At 36.9% G+C, this 25,559-nt stretch overlaps 1 protein-coding gene and 1 pseudogene across 2 annotated transcripts in view; one reads left to right on the plus strand and one right to left on the minus strand.

The window, feature by feature from the left end:
• GABRG3 (gamma-aminobutyric acid type A receptor subunit gamma3) overlaps positions 1 to 25,559 on the minus strand; it is a 764,363-nt gene that overhangs the window by 212,065 nt on the left and 526,739 nt on the right. The gene's annotated exons all lie outside the window — the stretch shown is intronic.
• On the plus strand, positions 7,411 to 8,202 carry LOC113910131 (annotated as a pseudogene).

Below are 25,559 nucleotides of genomic sequence, written 5' to 3' on the forward strand. Positions count from 1 at the left end.
CAGGACATTGTCTGTGCTGGTGGTGTCCTGGATGCACTGGCCATCCCAAGCAACAGAGAGGGATTTAAAAGATTTTAAGGAAGGTACTCCAAAGTATGGGGGCCCCAGAAGTACAAGACCCTGATGTCAGTTATTTTTTGAAAGTATGTTGAAGAATTCACTCTATTGTCCTCTGAATTCCATCTTCTCAGTTGGAACTTAGCTTTCAATCTAATGATTGCATCTTTCAAGGAAATGAGTGTTTTTGCTCTAAGTATTTTTAAGATTTTTCTATTTGGTCTAATTTTTAGCTGATTACCTCGATGTGTTTAAGTATTTTTTAACTACTTTCTCATTCATCCTGATTGGAATTCATATGGGTTTTTGAATTTTTGATTTGATATCTTCCATCAGTTTTGAAAATTTCATAGCTGTTATTACTTCAAATATTGCCTATCTTATTTTCTATCTCTTCTTTGATTAGGACTCCAGTTATTCATATGTTAAGCTTTTGCTTATGCATTTTAGGAAAATAAGGTTTTTTGAGTCAATTGATTTCTTTCTGTTCTGAAAAGCTCATCTTGAACTTGGAACACTCCACATATAACTATTTTTAAAGAGCATATTCTTATCTAATGATGAGGAATAATAAAGTTATGAAGTTACACATTTTTTTAAATTCTGGTTTTGTTTGTCTGACATATTTTAGTTCTAAGAAAATCATGTGCTTTCCTAATTACCACTTAAGTATTAACAGGGGTGCCTGGGTGGCATCTGCCTTCAGCTCAGGTCATGATCTCAGGGTCCTGGGATAGAGCCCCACGTTGGGCTCCCTGCTTGCAGGGAACCTTCTTCTCCCTCTCCTCCCTGCTTGTGCTCTCTCTCATTCATTCTCTCTCTCTCTAATAAATAAATTTTAAAAATTAAAAAAAATAAAAATAAAACAAGTAAACAAACATGTGAGTGGAAGGGGAATAAGGTGAAAGGAACTAATCAATTATTATTATGCAAAAACACCAAATAATATTATCTCAGCATGGGTAATGGCAGAATTTTATTTACTTTAACATAGTATTTTAAAGTAGAGAAATTAATTGAAACATTCCTATATGATTGCAGAATACTATGTAAAATCATGGAAAAATAAATACAAATGTGAGATAAAAATCTTAGATCAGAAAAAACAAAAATAAACTTATTTATTTCCATAATCTACTTTAAGGAAGAAGGACCTAAAAGGACATTTTTTTAAAATATGATGATGACAATTCATTTTAGTGTTCCAAAAACTACCAATTGTAAAGAGGAGGAAAAATAGTGTTAAAACCCTCAATATCTGGCTTTAGTAGAGAAGGGGAAACATCATCTGTGAAATAGATATTTGCTTCAAAAATTTATTTGATAACAAAGTGGTAAAATACTTAAACTTTATTTGTAACTTTGAAAATATGGAATAAAAATAAAAATAACATGCAATAGACATGGGCTTTAATTATTCATATAGATTATCATATAAAAATATATAACTCCTTATATTTCACTTGGAAGCAAGGCCAAATGCCTTTCTTCTTTGAGTACCTTAAAGAGTGTGTTAGTAAAATGGGGATATTTAATTTCTGACTCAGATCTGACCTTTTCTGTCCACTTGTGAAGATCTGGGTCTACTCTCATCACTCAGAGGAAATAACTTTAATAATCTTGAGGCAGAAAATTGAAGATATTTTAATAAAATGGACCAAACATTCAGAGTCAGCCATTTAAATAGCAAATACAGATAATGCTTTAAGATAAATCTATAATAATATAATCTATAAAATATAATAAAGTACTCTCTTTCTTCTACTAAGGGTCCCGAGGTCAAGCACAGGAATGAGTCTCTTCAGAAAACATACTTCCAAGTCCAAAGTTTCTAAATATCTCAAACCTTAAGCTAGAGCCTTTTGATAGACTAATTGAAAATGCACTATAGTTTGAACAAAGGTTACTAGGTATGTCTAAGGAAAGCAAAGGGATTACAAAGAAACCGTTGCTATGTAATTAAATAAGGCACTTGAATATTGATTAAGTGCTGGATTGGAAACCATTATTAAGCATCTTAAGCACAGGTTTGAGTCTGGCAGAGAGAGCACTTGCCATTTCTCTCCTTTTCAATGGACAGAATTGACATCCTCTGATTTGTCAATTTTTCATTTAGTCACTCAGTCTTTTTTGTAGGGTCTTTTCAAACAGTTTCCGAATGGACTCAGAGGAAGTCTTCAGGTAGAAAGCCTACTATTACTAAACCAACTTCCTGAAATTTTAGGTAATAAATAACAAATTTTAGCTGCCCACAGACTATGCCATTCTTTCAGCTTATTAACCAGTTCTGTTTTCATCTAGATTTGTAAATGAGAAGAAAGTTCTGCCGTTCTTCATATTTAAAGTTAAGAGTAAAACTCATAAACTACAGCTCTGATGATGGGAAGGTTCTGTTCACAATGCAGAAAACAAATTTCTGTTTGGCTGTCATGTGTCAGATGTGCCCCAAACTTGTGTTCTAACCCCACCTCTGTGCTTTATTTGTTCTTCTACTCAGAATTGCCTCTCTTGTGCACTGCTGATGATGTGGATTTTATCTGTAGTTCAGGGACTACTATGTTCTATCTTCTGAAAAATTCAGCAAATAGTTTGGTCTATGTTGGTCTCTTAGCAAGCCCTTTACTGAACTCAAACATTATTTAATTATACAGTGCCTTCCATTGTGCTGTGACTGGCATGTGTGTGGGTGTGTTTGTGGGTGTGAGATTCTCCCAAAAAGATGGCAAAACTTTTAAATTCGTGTGCCTTGTCTTATACATTCCTACTACACCATACTGGTAGGAAATTAGTAAGTATTTGTGATTTCCAAATAAAATGCTTTCTTTATAAAATATATTTCCTTTGCAACTCTTACCATAATTTGCACACATAAACACACACATATAACACATATATTCATAATGGCAATTGCCCAATAAATATTTATAAATTTAAAGATGTGATACATCAGGGTGCCTGGGTGGCTCAGTGGGTTAGGTCTCTGACTCTTGATTTCAGCTCAGGTCATGATCTCAGGGTTGTGGGATCCAGCCCCACGTCCAGCTCCTCACTCAGCAGGGAGTCTGTTGGAGATTCTCTTTCTCCCTCCCTCTCCCATGCTCACTCTCTTTCTCTCTCTCAAATAAATAAATAAATCTTTAAAAAAAAAGACATGATATGTCATATGAGAAAGAAAATAATTCATGTTAATGAGTATGGTTTTGAGAATGGCAATAAAAGTTTACCTATTCCTTCATCTCCACCTTCCAAAAACTTATAGTAGTAGAAGCTCATAAAACCCCAAACATATCACCTTAAATTAAGTATATGTATATACTTATTGCATTATTTATATATTATATAATAATAGTGTATTATATTTACATATATATGTAATTTTAAATATCAGGTACTATTTAACATCTTGACATCCAGAAACTTCTTTTCCAGCAAATGTCAATCTCAGGCTTTTCTGTAAGTGGTTTCAACTTGCATTTATATATGATATAGATATCTTACATTTATTTATAAATGACATAGAAAGTAAAGTTTCAGAAAAAAAAGTAACTTTGATGCTGAGATGAAGATTGGTGTGATACTGTGAACACCCACAACAAATACCTGTATATAAAATATCCTCTATTTGTATAAGTTACATGCGAATCACTGTCAACTTAATCAGAAGTTTGGAGGAAAGTATAGGACTGGGCTGAGAAAGAACATACATAAGCAGAGGCAGAGAAAAAAATTAAAAGCAAGAAACACTGAAAAATCAGAGGGAAGTATGTCCCTTACATGGCAGAAGACATGTGTTGTGGTCTGTGAAGGGGCCACTGTGAATGGAATCAGAGAGAGAGGCAGATTACAAAAGAGTCTAAAATAAGATGAACTACATAGGATAGGATCTCCTGATGATTAGTATTGCCCAAAAGCTAAGTAGAAAACCTAGGACATGACAAATCAGAAAATATGGAGAAATTACATAATAATGACAAATTGTTACAGCACTTATAAATAGTCATCATTTCCTTATATACCAAGATTGGAATTATAGACATTTAGGAAAACAACATGGTAGTCAAAATTAAAATTGCAGTTGTTTTTATCGTTAACCTTAGAGGATCACATCAAAATGATGTACCTCTGAAACAAATAATACATTGTATGTTAAAAAAAAAAGAAGGTAGAAGGAAGGGAAAAATGAAGGGGGGGAAATCGGAAGGGGAGAAGAACCATGAAAGACTATAGATTCTGAGAAAGAAACTGAGGGTTCTAGAAGGGAGGGGGTGGGGGGATGGGTTAGCCTGAAAAACAAAACAAAACAAAACAAAACAAAACAAAACATTGTTACTGGGGACAGCTCTTTTCTCCCCTACCCCTTTTAGGGTGGTCATATGTTGTCCTTGTAAGGTAATCAGATTCATTTGTCAGAGAATGAATTTCATCTTTACTTTCATATCCTGATGATTTTTAGAAATTTTAAATATTCATATTGTGATGGGGGATAAACAGGAAAATCCTAATCACTTGGTGTGTTCACATTTTATTGAAACAAAAAACTTTCCTGAAATCAAAATTGTATGCTACCTAGCACATAGTTTTAGTGAATACTGCCTTCACTGTCATACATTATTTTCTCTTGTTCTTGAATTTCATATAATTAGGATCAGTATATATTTTTTGTGTGTGTCTGGTTTTTTAATGTATGAGAGATTCATCATGTTACTTATATCAATATTCCATGTTTTATTGCTGAGGAGCATTTATTTGTATGAAGGTTTGTCCATTCTTCTGTAGACGGGTGTTTGGAACTTTGAACCAAGCTGAAGTGAATATTTTTTAATATTCTTTGTGGGCACTCATTTCTCTTGAGTATATGCTAGGAGTGGGATTCCCAGGTCATAGAATAGGTATATATTTAAGCTTAAGAGATAGCATCAAACAATTTTCTACAATGGTTGAGCCATCCAACTGTGGGTCTATTTGTATTTCTAATATCTCCCAGAAAATCTCATTTCCTGTGCATAGCTCATTTTCTCTGTTGAGAAAAACCAAAGTATTGCATAATTAAGTATCAATACTGATAAATTAGTTTTCCCCTTTAGATCCCTGTTTTTCTGCTTCATGTGATAAGATTAGAGCCAGTGAGAGGGAAACTAAAATTTGGATTGTTCAAATGAATGTTAGTTCCAAACAAAGGAAACTTAAATGCTTTCAATAGAACTCCTGCATTGGTAAAGCTCTGGAAGTATGGTTAATGAACATGAGTCAGTAAAATTTCAGTCTAGCACAGTATTGTATTCTCATGCCTAAGCATGAACTTTTCTCTCTTTGTTATTTTTATATCTCAACAAATATAGGTTTGTCTCTCTTTAAATTTTGAGAATTATAATCATGCATGCAGAAAATAATGCCTTCACATATTAATTTACATTAATTCTTCTTATTTGATGATGTATCATTTTTTGTTTCTTTGTTTTATTGTTGTTGTTTGCTACACAATAAAGCAAAATTTCTCCAGAGCTAAACAGGCATGATCGAACAGTATTCCTTGTAAAACTAATATTGTGATTCCAGCAAGAAAAGTCATCTTATAATTTTGATTTCAGACATTTTATGTGTGGAACCCTACTATCTTTTTTTTTCCATTGACAAAAAATACCCACAGACAGTTACAAACTTAAACTATGTATTTAAACCTCAAAATATGTATTTAAACACTTAAAATATGTGTCTAACCACTCAGGTGATTTGCTCTTTAGTCCTTCTCATGCCTTCCTCCAACTCCACATTTCCCAGGAATTCAGGAGAAAAGACCTTATTGCAGTGGTATCATCTGCCTGGAAGAGTTTGCTGCCCAGCATCACAGCTTCCACGTTGCATTCCCACTCACTTGATATGGTTGTCGGGGACAAAATTCTCCATGCCAGTTCACTTTCCCAGATATCATTTCCTTTAAAAACCTGCCTATTTCTGGGCACCTGGGTGGCTCAGTTGGTTGGGCGACTGCCTTCAGCTCAGGTCATGATCCTGGAGTCCCGGGATCGAGTCCTGCCTGCTCAGCGGGGAGTCTGCTTCTCCCTCTGACCCTCCCCCCTCTCATGTGCTCGCTCTCTCTCTCATCCTCTCTCTCAAATAAATAAATAAAATCTTTAAAAAAAGTTTAATAAAAAAAGAAAAACCTGCCTATTTCTCAAACCACTGATATTTCTAACATGGAGGCCAGCATCCTTTCTTCTTAGTATCTCTCATGAACACTGTGTGTATCCTCAGCACCCAAATTTGGGTGATATTCTCAAGAATACATGCATCTGGCTCCATTTCCTAGAACTTGGGAAACTCCTGTTGTTGAATTTAGGGAAAAATCAACTATTCTAAACTACAGAGGAGATGTAATGTATGGTGATTAACATAACAATAAAAATTAAAAATAAATAAATAAATAAACTACAGAGGAATAATTCATGTGCATACTTCCCCTGTTATACTAAACATGGTCCTTAGAGTCAAAAACAGTTAATGCACCAATTAAGTACTTGCTGTCCAAGAGTGACTGAAACAGTGGAGAGCATCTGAGTCTATAGTACATAAAAGTCACAGCTTACAAAGCAAAGAATTCAATAGAAGGAAATGAAATCTGCAATAGCACTAGGAAATTAAGGGGACTATTTTATATTTAATAAAACCAGAAAACTTGCTGGAGGAAAAATAGAAATTACTTTGGTTCTTTTGGCAGGATAACAGGGATGCTTTCTTGGAGGTCATACACATTGAGAAAACTGATGGCTATAGGGGATACATTAATTGAAGACTTTTGGACCACCTCAAGAAAATTCTGACCAGTTTCTTTTAACCAAATTTAGAATGCAGTTCTTCTGACCTATCCACATAAAAATCTAATGGAGGTTGAGGGCATGGATACTCTTGTTATTTTTTTTTTTTCATGATCTTTGCACTGTCTGAACTAAAATGTAAATTTCTGGAGGAAAAAGAATGTATTCCATTTTTAATACCAGGCATGTGGCAAGTGTTCATGTAAAATGTGAATTATATTGTCACTTTGGAAGACCAGTGTCCAAAAATAAAAATATATGGATGGAGATATATGAACTACACATACAGTTTTACATACTTTTTCTATGTTCATATGTCATCCAAATTGGAGATATTATACAACATTTCTTTGACAAATACTATCACTAACATAACTCTTTAATTCACTTCCTCTAGAATGCTCATTAAATGTATGAAATAACATAAGGGGATAAATTAAATTAGGGTATTTTTTTCATTCAAAATAAAAAACAGTTTTAATTTTGAGCCTCCTGAATCCGCACCTCTGCAGGAGGCCACAGGCAGACCCACACCAGAACCATGTTTCGCAACCAGTATGACAATGATTTCACTGTTTGGAGCCCTCAGGGCAGGATTCATCAAATTGAGTATGCAATGGAAGTTGTCACGCAAGGTTCAGCCACAGTTGGTCTGAAATCAAAAACGCATGCAGTGTTGGTTGCATTGAAGAGAGCACAGTCAGAGCTTGCTTCTCATCAGAAAAAAATTCTCCGTGTTGAAAACCATATTGGTATCTCATTTGTGGGACTTACTGCTGATGCTAGACTGTTATGTAATTTTATGCACCAAGAGTGTTTGGATTCCAGATTTATATTTGACAGACCTCTTCCTGTGTCTCATCTTGAATCTCTAATTGGAAGCAAGACCCAGATACCAACACAATGATATGGCCGGAGACCATATGGTGTTGGGCTGCTTATTGCTGGTTATGATGATATGGGTCCTCACATTTTCCAAACCTGTCCATCTGCCAACTATTTTGATTGTAGAGCCATGCCCACTGGAGCCCGTTCTCAATCAGCTCGTACTTACTTGGAGAGACATATGTCTGGGTTTATGGAGTGCAATTTGAATGAACTCGTTAAACATTGTCTGCGTGCCTTACGAGAGACACTTCCTGCAGAACAGGACCTAACTACAAAGAATGTTTCCATTGGAGTTGTTGGTAAAGACTTGGAGTTTACGATTTATGATGATGACGATGTATCTCCATTCCTGGAAGGTCTTGAAGAAGGACCACAGAGAAAGGCACAGCCTGCTCAACCTGCTGATGAACCTGCAGAAAAAGCTGATGAACTGATGGAACATTAAGTTACAAGCCAGTCTGTATGTTTATTATCAAACCTGTAAGAATGCAGGAACATGTACTGATGACAATAATCTATACATAGGAATCAGTCCAAATGTGTTTTTCCTAGCAACTTGTCTGAAACTATATAATGGTGTGCATTTTTCTTTGAGATCATCTATATAATCATTTTCTAGAAAGTATAGGTATCTGTACTGATGTTTTTATATGAAGAACATAGTGTCTTTGTGGTTTTAAAGACAACTGTGAAATAAAATTATTTCACCTGAAAAAAATAGTTTTAAGTTTGAATGTAAAGGACAAGCACACATAACTCCCAGTACATTAAAAAAAAAATAGTTTGATCACCATCATTTTGTTGTTGGTGGTTTTGAGTTATTACCTCCACTAACACTGGGAGCAGAGGCAGAGGAAAAACATTAACCATCCTTTCATTTTATTTGCAGTTCCTGATTTCCTGATTTTTTTCTTTCTATTTTAGCATATACCTCTCTAAATAAAAATATGAGACTTTACACAGGGTTTCTATGCTCCATTGACTGAATATATTCTACTAAGTACATTGAAAGAAAGTAAATATTCTATTTCCCTTAGAAAATGTTTCACATATCTAAAATAACCATAGAAGCTTCCAAGAAAAACTGCCAACTTTCAGAGAAAATTTTGGGGGAAAACATTGACATTATTTAATATGATATTCATATAGTTATCTTTCTCTGAGTAAATAAAACTTTTTTCTTAAGCTTTTCTTTAATTTGCATGTGAAAGACATCAATCAGATCAATGACAAAAGGCCAAGTGAGCAGGTAAATGTTTGGTTGCTCCAAATTGTCCATGTTCATAATTGATATACATTGCAAGAAGCCACAGTGTTTCTTTCTTAAGAATCTTCCTTATCTAACAGATTTGTGGCTCTCTTATCCATGATGTTGGTTTTTAATAAAAATAAAGCCAAGAAACCAAAACCAAGTAAAGCATTTCCCAAATTTACAGAACATGAAGCTCAAGTAACATGAAGTTTGGAGTAATCTTTCATCCGTCGGTGCAGGGATTGCTGGCCGTTCCTGGCAATGATGCATTTCACAATGTATGTATTGGCTCTGCGAATTAACTCTTTAAACCAGATTTCAGCAAGTTATTTTCATCTAAGCTTATGTGGTTATGTGGAGCAAAAACCTGGACAATGTCTTGCCCTTTGCTTTTTCATTCCCTGGAGTCATTCTGGCCTACTTACATGGTTAATGAACAACATTGCCAAATGAATGGACAGAGATTGTGTCAGCATGTTATTTTTTAAATTTTTTATTGTTACGTTAATCACCATACATTACAACATTAGTATTTGATGTACTGTTCCATGAGTCATGGTTTGTGCATACCAGCCAGTCTCCACGCAATACGTGCCCTCTTTAATACCCATCACCAGGCTAACGCATCCCCTCACCTCCCTCACCTCTAGAACACTCAGTTTGTTCTTCAGAGTCCATCGTCTCTCATGGTGCGTCTACCCCTCCGATTTACTCCCTTTCATTCTTCCGCTCCTGCTATCTTCTTCTTCTTTTTTTTTTAACATATATTGCATTATTTGTTTCAGAGGTACAGATCGGTGATTCAACACTATTGCACAATTCACAGCGCTCACCATAGCACATACCATCCAAAATGTCTATCACCCAGCCAGCACATCCCTCCCAACCCCCCACCACTCCAGCAACCCTCAGTTTGTTCCCTGAGGTTAAGAATTCCTCATATCAGTGAGGTCATATGATACATTTCTCAGATTGACTTATTTCGCTCACCATAACACCCTCCAGGTCTATCCACGTCATTGCAAATGGCAAGATCACATTCCTTTTGATGGCTGCATAATAATCCATTGTGTATATATACCCCATCTTATTTATCCATTGATCTGTCGATGGACATCTTGGATCTTTCCACAGTTTGGCTATTGTGGACATTGCTGCTATAAGCATGGGGGTGCACGTACCCCTTCGGATCCCTACATTTGTATCTTTGGGGTAAATACCTAGTAGTGCAATTGCTGGATCGTATGGTAGCTCTATTTTCAACTTTTTGAGGAACCTCTGTACTGTTTTCCAGAGTGGTTGCACCAACTTGCATTCCCACCAACAGTGTAGGAGGGTTCCCCTTTCTCCACATCCCCGGCAACATCTGTCGTTTCCTGACTTGTTAATTTTAGCCATTCTGACTGGTGTGAGGTGGTATCTCACTGAGGTTTTGATCTGGATTTCCCTGATGCCGAGCAATGTTGAGCACTTTTTCATGTGTCTGTTGACCATTTGGATGGCTTCTTTGGAAAAATATCTGTTCACGTCTTCTGCCCATTTCTTGATTGGATTATTTGTTCTTTGGGTGTTGAGTTTGATAAGTTCTTTAGAGATTTTGGATACTAGCCCTTTATCTGATATGTCATTTGTAAATATTTTCTCCCATTCTGTCGGTTGACTTTTGGTTTTGTGGACTGTTTCTTTTGCTGTGCAAAAGCTTTTTATCTTGATGAAATCCCAATAGTTCATTTTTGCCTTTGTTTCCCTTGCTTTGGTGATGTTTCTAGGAAGAAGTTGCTGTGGTTGAGGACGAAGAGATTGCTGCTTGTATTCTCCTTTAGGATTTTGATGGACTCCTGTCTCACGTTTAGGTCTTTCAACCATTTTGAGTCTATTTTTGTGTTTGGTGTAAGGAAATGGTCCAGTTTCATTCTTCTGCATGTGGCTGTCCAATTTTCCCAACACCATTTGTTGAGGAGACTGTCTTTTTTCCATTGGATATTCTTTCCTGCTTTGTCAAAAATTAGTTGACCATAGAGTTGAGGGTCTATTTCTGGGCTCTCTATTCTGTTCCCTTGATCTATGTGTCTGTTTTTGTGCCAGTATCATACTGTCTTGATGATGACAGCTTTGTAATAGAACTGGAGGTGGGCAATTGTGATGCCACCAGCTTTGCTTTTCTTTTTCAACATTCCTCTGGCTATTTGGGGTCTTTTCTGGTTCCATACAAATTTTAGGATTATTTGCTCCATTTCTTTGAAAAAAGTGGATGGTATTTTGATGGGGATTGCATTGAATGTGTAGATTGCTCTAGGTAGCATTGACATCTTCACAATGTTTGTTCTTCCCAATCCATGAGCATGGAACATTTTTCGATTTCTTTGTGTCTTCCTCAATTTCTTTCATGAGTATTTTATACTTTTCTGAATACAGATTTTTGCCTCTTTGGTTAGATTTATTCATAGGTATCTCATGGTTTTGGGTGAAATTGTAAATGGGATCAAATCCTTAATTTCTCTCTCTGCTGTCTTGTTGTTGGTGTATAGGAATGCCACTGATTTCTGTGCATTGATTTTATATCCTGCCACTTCACTGAATTCCTGTATGAGTTCTAACAGTTTTGGGGTGGAGTCTTTTGGGTTTTCCACATAAAGTATCATATCATCTGCAAAGAGTGAGAGTTTGACTTCCTCTTTGCCGATTTGGATGCCTTTGATTTCTTTTTGTTGTCTGATTTCTGTGGCTAGGACTTCTAATACTATGTTGAATAGCAGTGCTGATAGTGGACATCCCTGCCACGTTCCTGACCTTAGGGGGAAAGCTCTCAGGTTTTCCCCATTGAGAATAATATTCGCTGTACGTTGTTCATAGATGGCTTTTATGATATCGAGGTATGTACCCTCTATCCCTATACTATGAAGAGTTTTGATCAAGAAAGGATGCAGTAGGTTGTCAAATGCTTTTTCTGCATCTATTGAGAGGATCCTATGATTCTTGTTCTTTCTTTTGTTAATGTATTGTATCACGTTGATTGATTTGCGAATGTTGAACCAACCTTGCAGCCCAGGAAGAAATCCCACTTGGTCGTGGTGAATAATCCTTTTGATTTACTGTTGGTTCCTACTGGCTAGTATTTTGGTGAGAATTTTTGCATCCATTTTCATCAAGGATATTGGTCTGTAATTCTCCTTTTGGATGGGGTCTTTGTCTGGTTTGGGGATCAAGATAATGGTGGCCTCATAACATGAGTTTGGAAGTTTTCCTTCCATTTCTATTTTTTGGAACAGTTTCAGGAGAATAGGTATTAATTCTTCTTTAAATGTTTGATAGAATTCCCCTGGGAAGCCATCTGGCCCTGGGCTTTTGTTTCTTGGGAGATTTTTGATGACTGCTTCAATTTCCTTAGTGGTTATATGTGTGCTTAAGTTTTCTATTTCTTCCTGGTTCAATTTTGGTAGTTGATACATCTCTAGGAATGCACCCATTTCTTCCAGGTTATCTAATTTACTGGCATAGAGTTGCTCATAATATGTTATAATTGTTTGAATTTCTTTGGTGTTGTTTGTGATCTCTCCTCTTTCATTCATGATTTTGTTGATTTGGGTCATTTCTCTTTTCTTTTTGATAAGTCTGGCCAGGGGTTTATCAATCTTGTTAATTCTTTCAAAGAACCAGCTCCTAGTTTCGTTGATCTGTTCTACTGTTTTTTGGTTTCTATTTCATTGATTTCTGCTCTGATCTTTATTATTTCTCTTCTCTTGCTGGGTTTAGCCTTTATTTGCTGTTCTTTCTCCAGCTCCTTTAGGTGTAGGGTTAGGTTGTATATTTGAGACCTCTCTTGTTTCTTGAGAAAGGCTTGTATTGCTATGTACTTTCCTCTCAGGACTGCCTTTGCTGCATCCCAAAGATTTTGAACAGTTGTGTTTTCATTTTCATTGGTTTCCATGAATTTTTTTAGTTCTTCTTTAATTTCCTGGTTGACCCATTCATTCTTTAGTAGGATGCTCTTTAGCCTCCATGTATTTGAGTTCTTACCGACTTTCCTCTTGTGACTGAGGTCTAGTTTCAAAGCATTGTGGTCTGAAAATATGCAGGGAATGATCCCAATCTTTTGGTACCAGTTGAGACCTGATTTGTTACCTAGGATGTGATCATTTCTGGAGAATGTTCCATGGGCACTATAGAAGAATGTGTATTCCGTTGCTTTGGGATGGAATGTTCTGAATATGTCTGTGAAGTCCATTTGGTCCAGTGTGTCATTTTATTTCCTTGTTAATCTTTTACTTAGTTGATCTGTCCATTTCAGTGAGGGGCTGTTAAAGTGCCCCACTATATTGTATTGTTGTCAACGTGTTTCTTTGCTTTCATTATTAATTGCCTTATATAATTGGCTGCTGCCATGTTAGGGGCCTAGATATTTACAATTGTTAGATCTTCTTGTTGGAAAGACCCTTTAAGTAGGATATAGTGTCCTTCCTCATCTCTTATTACAGTCTTTGGTTTAAAATCTAATTTGTCTGATGTAAGGATTGCCACCCCAGCTTTCTTTTGGTGTCCATTAACATGGTAAATGGTTTTCCACCCACTCACTTTCAATGTGGGGGTGTCATTGGGTCTAAATTGAGTCTCTTGCAGACAGCATATTGTTGGGTCTTGTTTTTTAATCCAATCTGATAGCCTGTGTCTTTTGATTGGGGCATTTGACCCATTTACATTCAGGGTAACTATTCAAAGATATGAATTTAGTGCCACTGTATTGCCTATAAGGTGACTGTTCCTGTATACTGTCTGTATTCCTTTCTGGTCTATGCTGCTTTTAGGATCTCTTTTTGCTTAGAGGACCCCTTTCAATATTCCTTGGAGGGCTGGTTTCGTGTTTGCACATTCCTTTAGTATTTGTTTGTCCTGGAAGCTTTATATCTCTCCTTCTATTTTCAATGGCAGCCTAGCTGGATATAGTATTCTTGGCTGCATATTTTTCTCTTTTAGTGCTCTGAAGATGTCATGGCAGTCCTTTCTGTCCTGCCAAGTCTCTGTGGATAGGTCTGCTGCCAATCTAATATTTCTACCATTATAGGTTACATATCTCTTCTCCCGAGCTGCTTTCAAGTTTTTGTCTTTTTGTCTGAGACTCGTAAGTTTTACTATTAGATGTTGGGGTTGACCTATTTTTATTGATATTGAGAGGAGTTTTCTGTGCCTCCTGGATTTTGATGCCTGTTTCCTTCCCCATATTAGGGAAGTTCTCTGTTATAATTTGCTCCAATATACCTTCTGTCCCTCTGTCTCTTTCTTCTTCTTCTGGGATCCCAATTATTCTAATGTTGTTTCATCTTAGCATATCGCTTATTTCTCGAATTCTCCCCTCATGATCCAGTAGTTGTTTATCTCTCTTTTTCTCAGCTTCTTTATTTTCCATCATTTGGTCTTCTATATCACTGATTCTCTCTTCTGCCTCATTTATCCTAGCAGTTAGTGCCCCATTTTTGATTGCACCTCATTAATAGCCTTTTTGATTTCGATTTGGTTAGATTTTAGTTCTTTTATTTCTCCAGGAAGGGTGTCTCTAATAATCTCCATGCTTTTTTCAAGCCCAGTTAGTATCTTTAAAATCATGATTCTGAACTCTAGGTCCGACATTGTAGTAATGTCCGTATTGAGTAGGTCCCTGGCAGACAGTACTACCTCTTGTTCTTTTTGCTGAGGTGATTTTTTTCGTCTTGTCATTTTGTCCAGAGGAGAATAGATGACTAAGAAGACAAAATGCTAACAGGTTAACAAAGTCCCCAGCAAATATACTCTATACAAATGAGAAAAGACCTGAAACCAGGGGAGAAGAAAGGGAAAGAAAGATAAAAGAAAGAGAAAAAAAAGAAAAAGAAAAAGATAAAAACAAACAAAAACAGAAGAAAACAAAAAAAATAGAATATGATCAAATATGATCAGGCTAGTGCATAGATCAGTGCCACACACTAGATTTTGGGTGTATTTTGGTCTGTTAGAAGAAAGTACTCCTAACATTTTAAAGAAAGAAAGACTTATATATGTACAAAATAAGGGTTGATATGATGAAGGGATGGAATATGACTCTAAAGATGAAAACATAAAAGATTTTATAAAAGGAATTGATAAGAATTGTTTGAAAAAAGAAAGAAGAAGATTTAAAAAAAAAAGGAGAGAATGTGATCAGGCAGGAGACTAGAACAAAGCCATACACTAGAGATTTAGGGTATATTTTGATCTGTTAGAAGAAACTGTATATCAAAATTTTAAAGAGAGAACAACATATATATATATGCCAAAAATAAGGGTATGTACCATGAAGGGATAGAATATGACTCTAAAAATGAAAAATAATTTTTTTCGCAAAAAGGGATTGGTAAAATGTTGGTTGAAAAAGGGAAAAAGAAAAATTAAAAAAAAAACTGTTAAAAAAATTAACTTTGAAAAACTAATGAATCATAGTAAAAAAGCCATGAATTTTATGTGCAGTATTCCCCTAGGGCTGGAGTTCTCCTGTACTCTTTGATTGGTAAACTTGGTCTTGGCTGGCTGTTCGTGCTGAACTTCTGGGGGAGGGCTCTTTTGCTGTGGTTCCCAAATGTCTTTGCCGGAGGCAGAATTGCCCCACCCTTGTCCTCCCGGCTAAGCAAGCTGCTTGGGTTTGCTTTCGGGAGCTTTTGTTCCCTGCAAGCTCTCAGTACAGCTTTGGAGGATGAGAGTGAAAATGGCGGCCTCCCAATCTCTGCCCCAGAGGAGGCGAGAACTCTGGGCCCGCTCCTCAGTGCGCCCTCAGAGAATAGCAGTCAGTCAGTCCCGTGTCCCCAGTTTCTGGCTGAACTCTGCTCACCTGGCTTGTGACCGAGTGTTTCTATCTCTGGCACCCAACCCCGTGTGGAGTCTCCAAACCCAGCAGATCTCTGCAGTGCACTCCCATGCCACTCCTCCCGGGTGAGGAAGGAGAGTCTCCCCGGCTCTGCCACTTGTTGGGTCCCTGCTGGAGGAGCAGTGGCCTGACTGTGCTGCAGATCACAGTTTATGGCAACCCCGAACTGAGAGCCCACGCCTCAGCTCCATCTCTGCAGCCAGCTTCCCTGCTCCAATACCTGGGAGCTCTGCCGCACTCAGTCACCCCCGGTCATTCTGTGTCTCCGAACGTCCTGAGACCACACTGTCCCACAAGTGTTCCACCCTCAGCTTAGCAACTGGAGTGACGTCCTTCAGAAGAGCCAACTTCTTTAAAATTTCTGACTTTGTGCTCTGCTGCTCTATCATTTGCCAGAAGTGGACCACGGAGGCCCCCTCCCCTGCCATCTATCCTCCTGAATATTGCCTCGGATTCACTTTTCTGCATGCCCTACCTTCCAGTAAGTGGTTGCTTTTCTGTTCAGAGAGTTGTTGCTATTCTTTTCTTCGATCTCCTGTTGAGTTCATAGGTGTTCAGAATGGTTTGATCCCTATTCAGCTGAATTCCTGAGACTAGACAAATTCCAGGTCTCCTACTCCTCCGCCATCTTGCTCCACTCCCCCCAGCATGTTTTAAACAAGATTTTAAAACAATTCCTGTGGGCATGAAAACAGGGGCTATTTTTTTTTATTTTACAAAGTCTTCTGGGAAGTTATGTGAATATTTGGTTCCCAGCCTACACTGGGTGCTGTTTTCTACCTGAGGGATGGTAATTGCTTCCTTTGATCAGAATACCATAGACTTTCCAGAGCTGGTGAGAAAATCTCCAGACAGACCATAAAGACCTAACAAAGGATTTCATTAGCCTTCCTTCTTGGTTTAGCTAGATGACAAAAGATGTAATAGATCTCTACTTCTTATCTGACTCATTGTGGGACACTCATAGAAATGAGCAGGGACAAAAGTGCAGACAACATTCCATATTCCCTAGGGTCACTAGGATGAAGTGACAGAATGGGGGCCATGAGGAGGGATGAATGGATGAATGAATCCACTTCATTCAGTGCATGAATTATATTTGTGTTTTGGGTGCTTGGGCTTACTGACACCCTGGGGTGTTTATAGATTCATGGTTATCACAGTAAAACAAATAAAATCATGTCAACAGTTTGAAGTCCAGTGCTTCAAAGCAGAATAACTATCAAACTTTATTTTTGGTTTGTTCATTTATTTTAAATTTTATTTATTTATTTGAAAGAGACAAAGAGAGGCAGGGAGGGATGGAGCAGGGAGCCAGATGTGGGGCTCAATCCCGGGACCCTAAGATCATGACCTGAGACGAAGGCAGATGCTTAACCAACTGAGCCACCCAGGCACTCCTGGTTTGTCCATTCTTAACTTATATTTTAGAAATTACAAGCTGTTCACAGTTTATAATCTATTCCTAGTGAAGTCAAATATAATTTCTACAGAGCAACTAATGTTAACAATAAACAACAGTGGTTTGTTTTCTAATTTTCTAATGAGGTCACATATCAAAGGAGCAAAATTGACTTGAGGTATTATTTATGAAGCATTACTCATTAAAGTATTTATTGCTCAATATTTCTCCTATATGAGGGGTGCCTGGGTGGCTCAGTCAGTTAAGTGGCTGCCTTCAGCTCAGGTCATGATCCCGGGGTCCTGCAATCAAGCCCAGAGTCAGGCTCCCTGCTCAGTGGGGAGCCTGCTTCTCTCTCTCCCTCTGCCTGCCCCTCTGCCTACTTGTGCTCTCTATCAAAAAAACAAATAAAATCTTAAAAAAAATATTTCTCCTATATGATTTTACCACTATGAATATTTGATTTTTAAAAAGCTAAAACAATAAAAATAGCAAACACCTCACTAGACGCATCATGAGAAATTTATACTTTTAACATTGACATTTATATTTTTATACATTTTTTAATAGATTCCTAGCACACAAAAAGTTAGCATAAGAGGTGAGATAGATTACATTCTTTGTTCTTGAATAATATTTGCATATTTCCTTGGCTTCATGACATTTTTTATACCCTGGAGGCAGTTTTATGCCTGCATATTTTGTACTGCTTTTAAATTTAACCATAAAGGAGGATAAACCACAACATGCTTTTTTAAATTTTTTTCTATATTTGTTAAAGGAAAAATGGAAACCAAATATTTAACTAAATATTTAACTAGATTTAAGCAATTTACCAAATTAATTTTTTTTAGCACAGACCATTTAAATAGCTTATTCTGAGTAGGTGTGACTATTGGGTGCCGTCATATGTATATATTTTATCAATCAGAATTAGATTGTGGGATGGACTAAAAGCAAGAAGACATCACTTTAAAAGTTTAAGAATATATACTTAGTAAACAAAATGTAGTCAATGGCCAGCATTTTCCTGAGGGTACACACATACAAATATTACACATTATTTATCAAAATAATCCATGTATCTTGAATCCATTTGACCTCAGATAACACTGGTTGCATTGGCACAAAATTTGGCTGGATAAGCCTTTAACTTATATAGGCATCTGATCAGTTCTCTGTGGTACAGGAAATATTTTCCCACTTGGAAGAAAGATTGAAGGTTTAAATAATTGAATACCAAGTTACTTTCAAGGTGATATATTCATTTATGTTATTTTAAAACTCTCTCATTTCACACATACTCACTATTGAGCCCTTTCAAACAGTTTAATTGTTGCTACTTTCGTAGTTTAAAATGACAACTCACAGTTATTTTTATTTATATTTTGTATTTTATTGATATGCAACTAATTTTTTGTTAAATTACCATTTGTGTTTCTTTTTCTGTGTGAATTTCCTGTTTGTATTATATGCACACCTTCCTATTGCATTGTGGATTTTATTTATTTAGGTTTTTGGTATTTATTTATAGGGCTGCAGTTTAAGAAAGATATTATATAAGTCAGGATTCTTTCAGTTGCAAGTCATAAGTGTCCTTCCTTCCTTCCTGTCTCTCTGTCTTTCTTTTAAGGATCTTGGGAGCGCATAATTGGATGAATCATTATCTTTGTTTCATGATATACCCTTGTCATTGGTCCATTCAAAGTCTCCTTTTATTAATTTATTCAGCTAGATATTTTTAATGGTATAATAAGCTCCTACAAACTACCACCTGAAGTAAAAATTAGGACTTCAATAACACCCTGCATCTAAATTAGCAGTCTCCCCCAAACCCACCCACTTGCATACCCACAGTGGAATAATTATCTTAGTGTTTATTATTCCCCAGATTTCCTTTTATATAGTTGTAGTGCCTCTCTCTGTGTGTGTGTATGCACACACATACATATATACACATATGTTGTTTTATTACTTTCTACAAAGGTCACCATTAAGTTAACAATCTATGATGTAAATAATCCTCTGAGAATTTTTTCATTAAATATAATATTGCTTTACCGTTATCCTTATTGGATGTCATCATAGTTTATTTATCTTTATTATTGTATAATACTCCATTGACTTTTATTTTTCATATGTTCTTTAATAGTCTGTTCTAATAATGAAACCCTTTTTCAATTTTTGTGGTGTTATGAAATTATTTTATTTTCATATATTTTCTATAATTTTGGCAGGATTATGAATGAAAGAGAAGTTAATGTCATGCTCAGTCAACCGTTTTGTACTAAAAGTAGCATTGAGTTTTTTTAAGATTTTACTTTTAAGTGATCTCTATACCCAATGCAGGGCTTGAGTTACCCTGAGATCAAAAGTCACACACTCTACCACCTGAACCAACCAGGTGCTCCTGCATTGTTTTATTAAAAGTACTATTACTTTCTCTAAATTAGGTGTGAAACTCTAAAAACTCAAAGAAAAAAAAACCCTTATTATCCGGCACTCTTTGATTGTTTTCATCCATGTAAAAATAAATTTCTTATGACCATGACTTCCATTTATCTAAGAAAAATGAAAATATTTGAAAGTTAAACAATAATTTTTATAACAGCTTTTCATAAATGAAAAAGAAAACACTGAAATCAACCCAACTGTCTACTTACAAAAAAAGAGAAAACAAATTTTGGCATATTCATACAACAGAATAACACTCATTTTTAAAAGTCCATAAAAGATGAAATAAACACGTTCCACCCTTTTTCTATTGCTGATCACAACTCAAAATCCTGGACAATATATCTAAAACAACTATCAGAATATCCTGAAAGGGGATAAAGAAGCTAGAATGGCTAGGAACTTTGAGACTCAAGAGAAGACATGGTGGTGAACCTGCCAAAATGGCTAAACTCAACAACACAAGAAATAACAAGTGTTGGCAAGGATGGAGAAAAGGGAACCCTCTTGCACTGTTGGGAATGTAAACTGGTACAGCCACTGGTGAACAGCATGGAGGTTCCTCAAAAAGTTAAAAATAGAAGTACCTTACAATCCAGCAATTGCACTACCAGGTATTTACCCAAAAGATACAAAAATACAGATTCAAAGTGATACACGCACCCTGATGTTTATAGCAGCATTATCAACAATAGCCAAACTATGGAGAGAGCCCAAATGTCCATTGACTAATTAATAGATGAAGAAGAGGTGGTGTATATATATATTATTCAGCCACCAGAAAGAATGAAATCTTGCCATTTGCAATGACATGGATGGAGCTAGAGTGTATTATGTTAAGTGAAATAAGTCAGTCAGAGAGAGACAAATACCATATGATTTCACTCATATGTGGAATTTAAGAAACAAAACAAATGAACATATGGGAGGGGGAAAAAGAGAGAGAGGGAAACAGACCATAAGAGACTCTTAAAAATAGAGAAAAAACAGGGATGATGGAGGAAGGTGGGTGGGGAATGAACTAGATGAGTGATGGGTATTAAGGTACTTGTTGATGAACACTGAGTTGTATGTAAGTGATGAATCACTGAATTCCACTCCTGAAATCAATATTACACTGTATGTTAACTAACTAGAATATAAATATAATTTTTAAAAAAGAGAAGACATGGTGGTGAGTTTCTTGGGATTTTATATTTACATCTCTTATGTACACAGGCCTGGGAAATTGAGAAATTTTCAACTTGAAAATGTCAGTGACAAATATACATATGTGCACTCACATGTCTCCATGCATGTATGCACATACACATTCACACACACACACACACACACAATCCACTGTTTCTAATCAAGAGATAAGGAAGAGTATAGACTTGCAAGATAAAAATATGGGGGGCTATATCTGCCTTACTCCAGGTGAATGCCACAAAAATAGCAATACTTCTCACCTTGCCCAGAAAGTGCTGTAGAGATTGTGGGGTGGAAGACTCTAAAGTCCACCAACTCTGCACTCTTATGAGCAAAGATATTGCTCATCCCAGTCTCCAGTGGGTCTGTCAACACTGGGGGAGGGAGACCTGCCAGCCATCTCCAGTGTGTACTAAACAAGTCACAGCAGAGTTGGCTTCCAACCTCCTCCACCTAAGGAGGATAAAACTGGAAAAAAAATATTTCATAGTGGTGTATTGAGTCCTGGGCACACACCCAAGTTGTGCATGAATGAAACCAACCAGAATACACAGAGAAAAGCTTTAATAAGTGAACTAGAATATGGAATATGTGATTAAAAATGGCCTCTGGGTAGTACTAACTAGGGTGGGCCAGAATAGTGCTGCATAGACTTTGAAAACAAAATTAACATTCAAATGGAAGCTCACAAATGTGAGCCAGAATAAGTATTTGGAAACCAACTGATTTATTTTTTGCTAAAATAATAGATTTAAATAGGTACAAAAGTCTCATAATTTCATCCTCAAAATGTCTAGGATACAATCCAAAATTACATATCAAAAAAAGTGAAATCGCAATTGAAATGACAAATGATAATCAGCAGACATCAACACCAAGAAAACACATGTGGTTTACTTATCTGACAAGGATTTGAAAGCAGTGCTTAAAAAATGCTCTAACAAATAATTCAAAACACTCTTTAAGCATATGGGGAAATAGAAAATCTCAGCAAATAAACAGATGATATACAAAAGAACTAAATGAAAATTTTAGAACTGAAAAATGAAGTAACTAAAATAAAACAGTCAGTGGATGGGCTCAAAAGCAGAACAGAGATGACAGAGAAAAGAATCAGTGGATTTGAAGATAGAAGGATAGGATTAGAAACTTTCCAATCTAAACAACATATAGAAAATCAATTGTAAAAATAGGAACAGAGCCTCAGGGACCTGTGAGATATACAAGAAAATTGATATTTGCATTATGAAAGTCCAAGAAGAAGAAAAGGAAAAGTGTGGTGTGGGGAAAAAAATATGTTTGAAGTAATAATGGAAGAATACTTCTCAATATTGGTGAAAGACAGAAACATACAGATTCAAGAAGCTGAGAGACTCCAAAAAATATAAACTCAAAGAAATCTGCACACAGACACATCATAATCAAATTTCTGGAATTAAAAAAAAAAGAACACAAAGAAACAAAAACAAAAGAAACAAACAAACAAAAAACCTTGAAAGAATCCAGAGAGACATGAGACATTACTGACATACTTACAGGGGAATAACTATTCAGATTAATTTTTCATCAGAAATCATGAGAGCCTAAAGAAAATGGCATGAAATTTGCCAGATGCTGAAAGAAAACTGTCAACCTAGAATTTGAGGTCTAGGAAAAATAACCTTTAAGAATAAAGGTAAAAAAGAGGGGGGCAAGATGGCGGAGGAGTAGGAGACCTGGATTTTGTCTGGTCTCAGGAATTCAGCTGGATAGGGATCAAACCATTCTGAACACTTACGAACTCAAAAGGAGATCAAAGAAAAGAATAGCAACAACTCTCTGAACAGAAAAGCAACCACTTTCGGGAAGGTAGGATGTGCGGAGAAGTGAATCCGAGGCGATATACGGGAGGATAGACGGCAGGGGTGGGGGCCTCCGTGGGCCACTTCTGGCAAGTGACAGCAGCAGAGCACAAAATCGGAACTTTTAGAAGTCGGCTCCAATGACAGACATCGCTCCAGTGGCTAAGCAGGGAGTGGAACTCTCGCAGGACAGTGTGGTCTCAGGACCCTCGGGGTCACAGAAAGACCAGGGGTGCCTGAGTGCAGCAGATATCCCAGGTATTGGAGCGGGGAAGCCAGCTGCAGAGACGGAACTGAGGCGCAGGCTCTCAGCTCGGGGTTGCCATAAACTGTGATCAGCGACACAGTCAGGCCACTCCTTTTCCAGGAGGGATCCAACAAGCGGTAGATCCAGGGAGACTCCCCTTCCTCTCCTGGGAGGAGCGGCATGGGAGTGCACCACAGGGATCTGCTGGGTTTGGAGACCCCACACCCAGACAGGTGCCAGAGATAGAAACACTTGGTCACAGTCTGGGTGAGCATGGAGTGCAGCCGGAGACTGGGGAGATGGCAGTGATTGACTGCTTTTCTCTGGGGGCACACTGAGGAGCGGGGCCCAGAGTTCTTGGCTCCTCTGGGGTAGAGATTGGGAGGCTACCATTTTCACTATTGTCTGCCAAAGCTGTACCGAAGCTTGCAGGGAACAAAAGCTCCAGAGAGCAAACGTGAGCAGATTACTTAGCCCAACCAGCAAGGGCGGGGTAATTCCGCCTCTGCAAAGTCATTTGGAAACCATGGCAATAGGCCCCTCCCCCAGAAGATCAGCAAGAACAGACCGCCAAGACCAAGTTTACTGATCAGTGAGGCTGCAGAACTCCAGCGCGAGGGGAATACTGCACATAGAATTCATGACTTTTTTACCATGATTCTTTAGTCTTTCAAAGTTAATTTTTTTAACTGTCTTTTTTTCCCTTTTTCAACTTTCTTATCAATACCCTTTTTTTAAAAAAAAATTTTGTTTTTCGTTTTCAGAGTCATATTCTGTCCCTTTATAGTAGTTCCCCCTATTTTTGGCATATATATATAAGTTGTTCTCTCTTTAAAATTTTGATATACAGTTTCTTCTAACAGATCAAAATATACCCTAAATCTCTAGTGTATGGCTTTGTTCTAGTCTCCTGCCTGATCACATTCTCTCCCCCCTTTTTCCTCTTTCTTTCTTTTTTTAATCCTCTTCTTTCTTTTTTCAAACAACTTCTTATCAATTCCTTTTATAAAATGTTTTATAATTTTCATCTTTACATTCATATTCCATCCCTTCATCGTATCAACCCTTATTTTGTATATATATAAGTCTTTCTTTCTTTAAAATTTTGGGAGGTACTTTTTTCTAACAGACCAAAATACACCCAAAATCTAGTGTGTGCCACTGATCGATGAACCAGCCTGATCATATTTGATCATATTCTGTTTTTTTTGTTTTGTTCTGTTTTTGTTTGTTTTTATCTTATTCTTTTTTTTCCTCTCTTTATTTTTTCTTTCTTTCCCTTTCTTTTCCCCTGGTTTCAGGTCTTTTGTGATTTGTTTAGAGAATATTTTCTGGGGACATTGTTAACCTGTTAGCATTTTGTTCTCTCATTCATCTATTCTCCTCTGGACAAAATGACAAGACGAAAAACATCACCTCAGCAAAAAGAATAAGAGGTAGTATCGTCTGCCAGGGACCTACTCAATACGGACATTAGTACGATGTCAGACCTAGAGTTCAGAATCATGATTTTAAAGATACTAACTGGGCTTGAAAAAAGCATGGAAGTTATTAGAGACACCCTTCCTGGAGAAATAAAAGAACTAAAATCTAACCAAATCGAAATCAAAAAGGCTATTAATGAGGTGCAATAAAAAATGGAGGCACTAACTGCTAGGATAAATGAGGCAGAAGAGAGAATCAGCGATATAGAAGACCAAATGATGGAAAATAAAGAAGCTGAGAAAGAGAGACAAACAACTACAGGATCACGAGGGCAGAATTTGAGAGATAAGCGATACCATGAGATGAAACAACATTAGAATAATTGGGATCCCAGAAGAAGAAGAAAGAGAGAGAGGGGCAGAAGGTATATTGGAGCAAATTATAACAAAGAACTTCCCTAATGTGGGGAGGAAACAGGCATCAAAATTCAACAGGCACAAAGAACCCCTCTCAAAATCAATAAAAATATGTCAACGCCCCGATATCTAATAGTAAAACGTATGAGTCTCAGAGACAGAGAAAATCCTGAAAGCAGCTCGGGAGAAGAGATCTGTAACCTGTAATGGTAGAAACATTCGATTGGCAACAGACCTATCCACAGAGAGCCGGCAGGCCAGAAAGCACTGGCATGATATATTCAGAGCACTAAACGAGAAAAATATGCAGTCAAGAAAACTATATCCAGCTAGGCTGTCACTGAAAATAGAAGGAGAGATAAAAAGCTTCCAGGACAAACAAAAACTAAAGGAATTTGCAAACATGAAACCAGCCCTACAAGAAATATCGAAAGCAGTCCTCTAAGCAAAGAGAGAGCCTAAAAGCAGCATAGACCAGAAAGGAACACAGACAATATAGGAACATTATAGGCAATGAAAATGGCATTGCCACTTACAATGGCACTAAACTCATAACTTTCAATAGTTACCCTGAATGTAAATGGGCTGAATGCCCCAATCAAAAGACACAGGCTATCAGATTGGATTAAAAAGCAAGATCCATCGATATGTTGTCTGCAAGAGACTCATTTTAGATCGAAAGACACCCCCAGATTGAAAATGAGTG

The sequence above is a fragment of the Zalophus californianus genome, chromosome 6 (genome assembly GCF_009762305.2).
Source record: "Zalophus californianus isolate mZalCal1 chromosome 6, mZalCal1.pri.v2, whole genome shotgun sequence".
NCBI lineage: Eukaryota > Metazoa > Chordata > Mammalia > Carnivora > Otariidae > Zalophus > Zalophus californianus.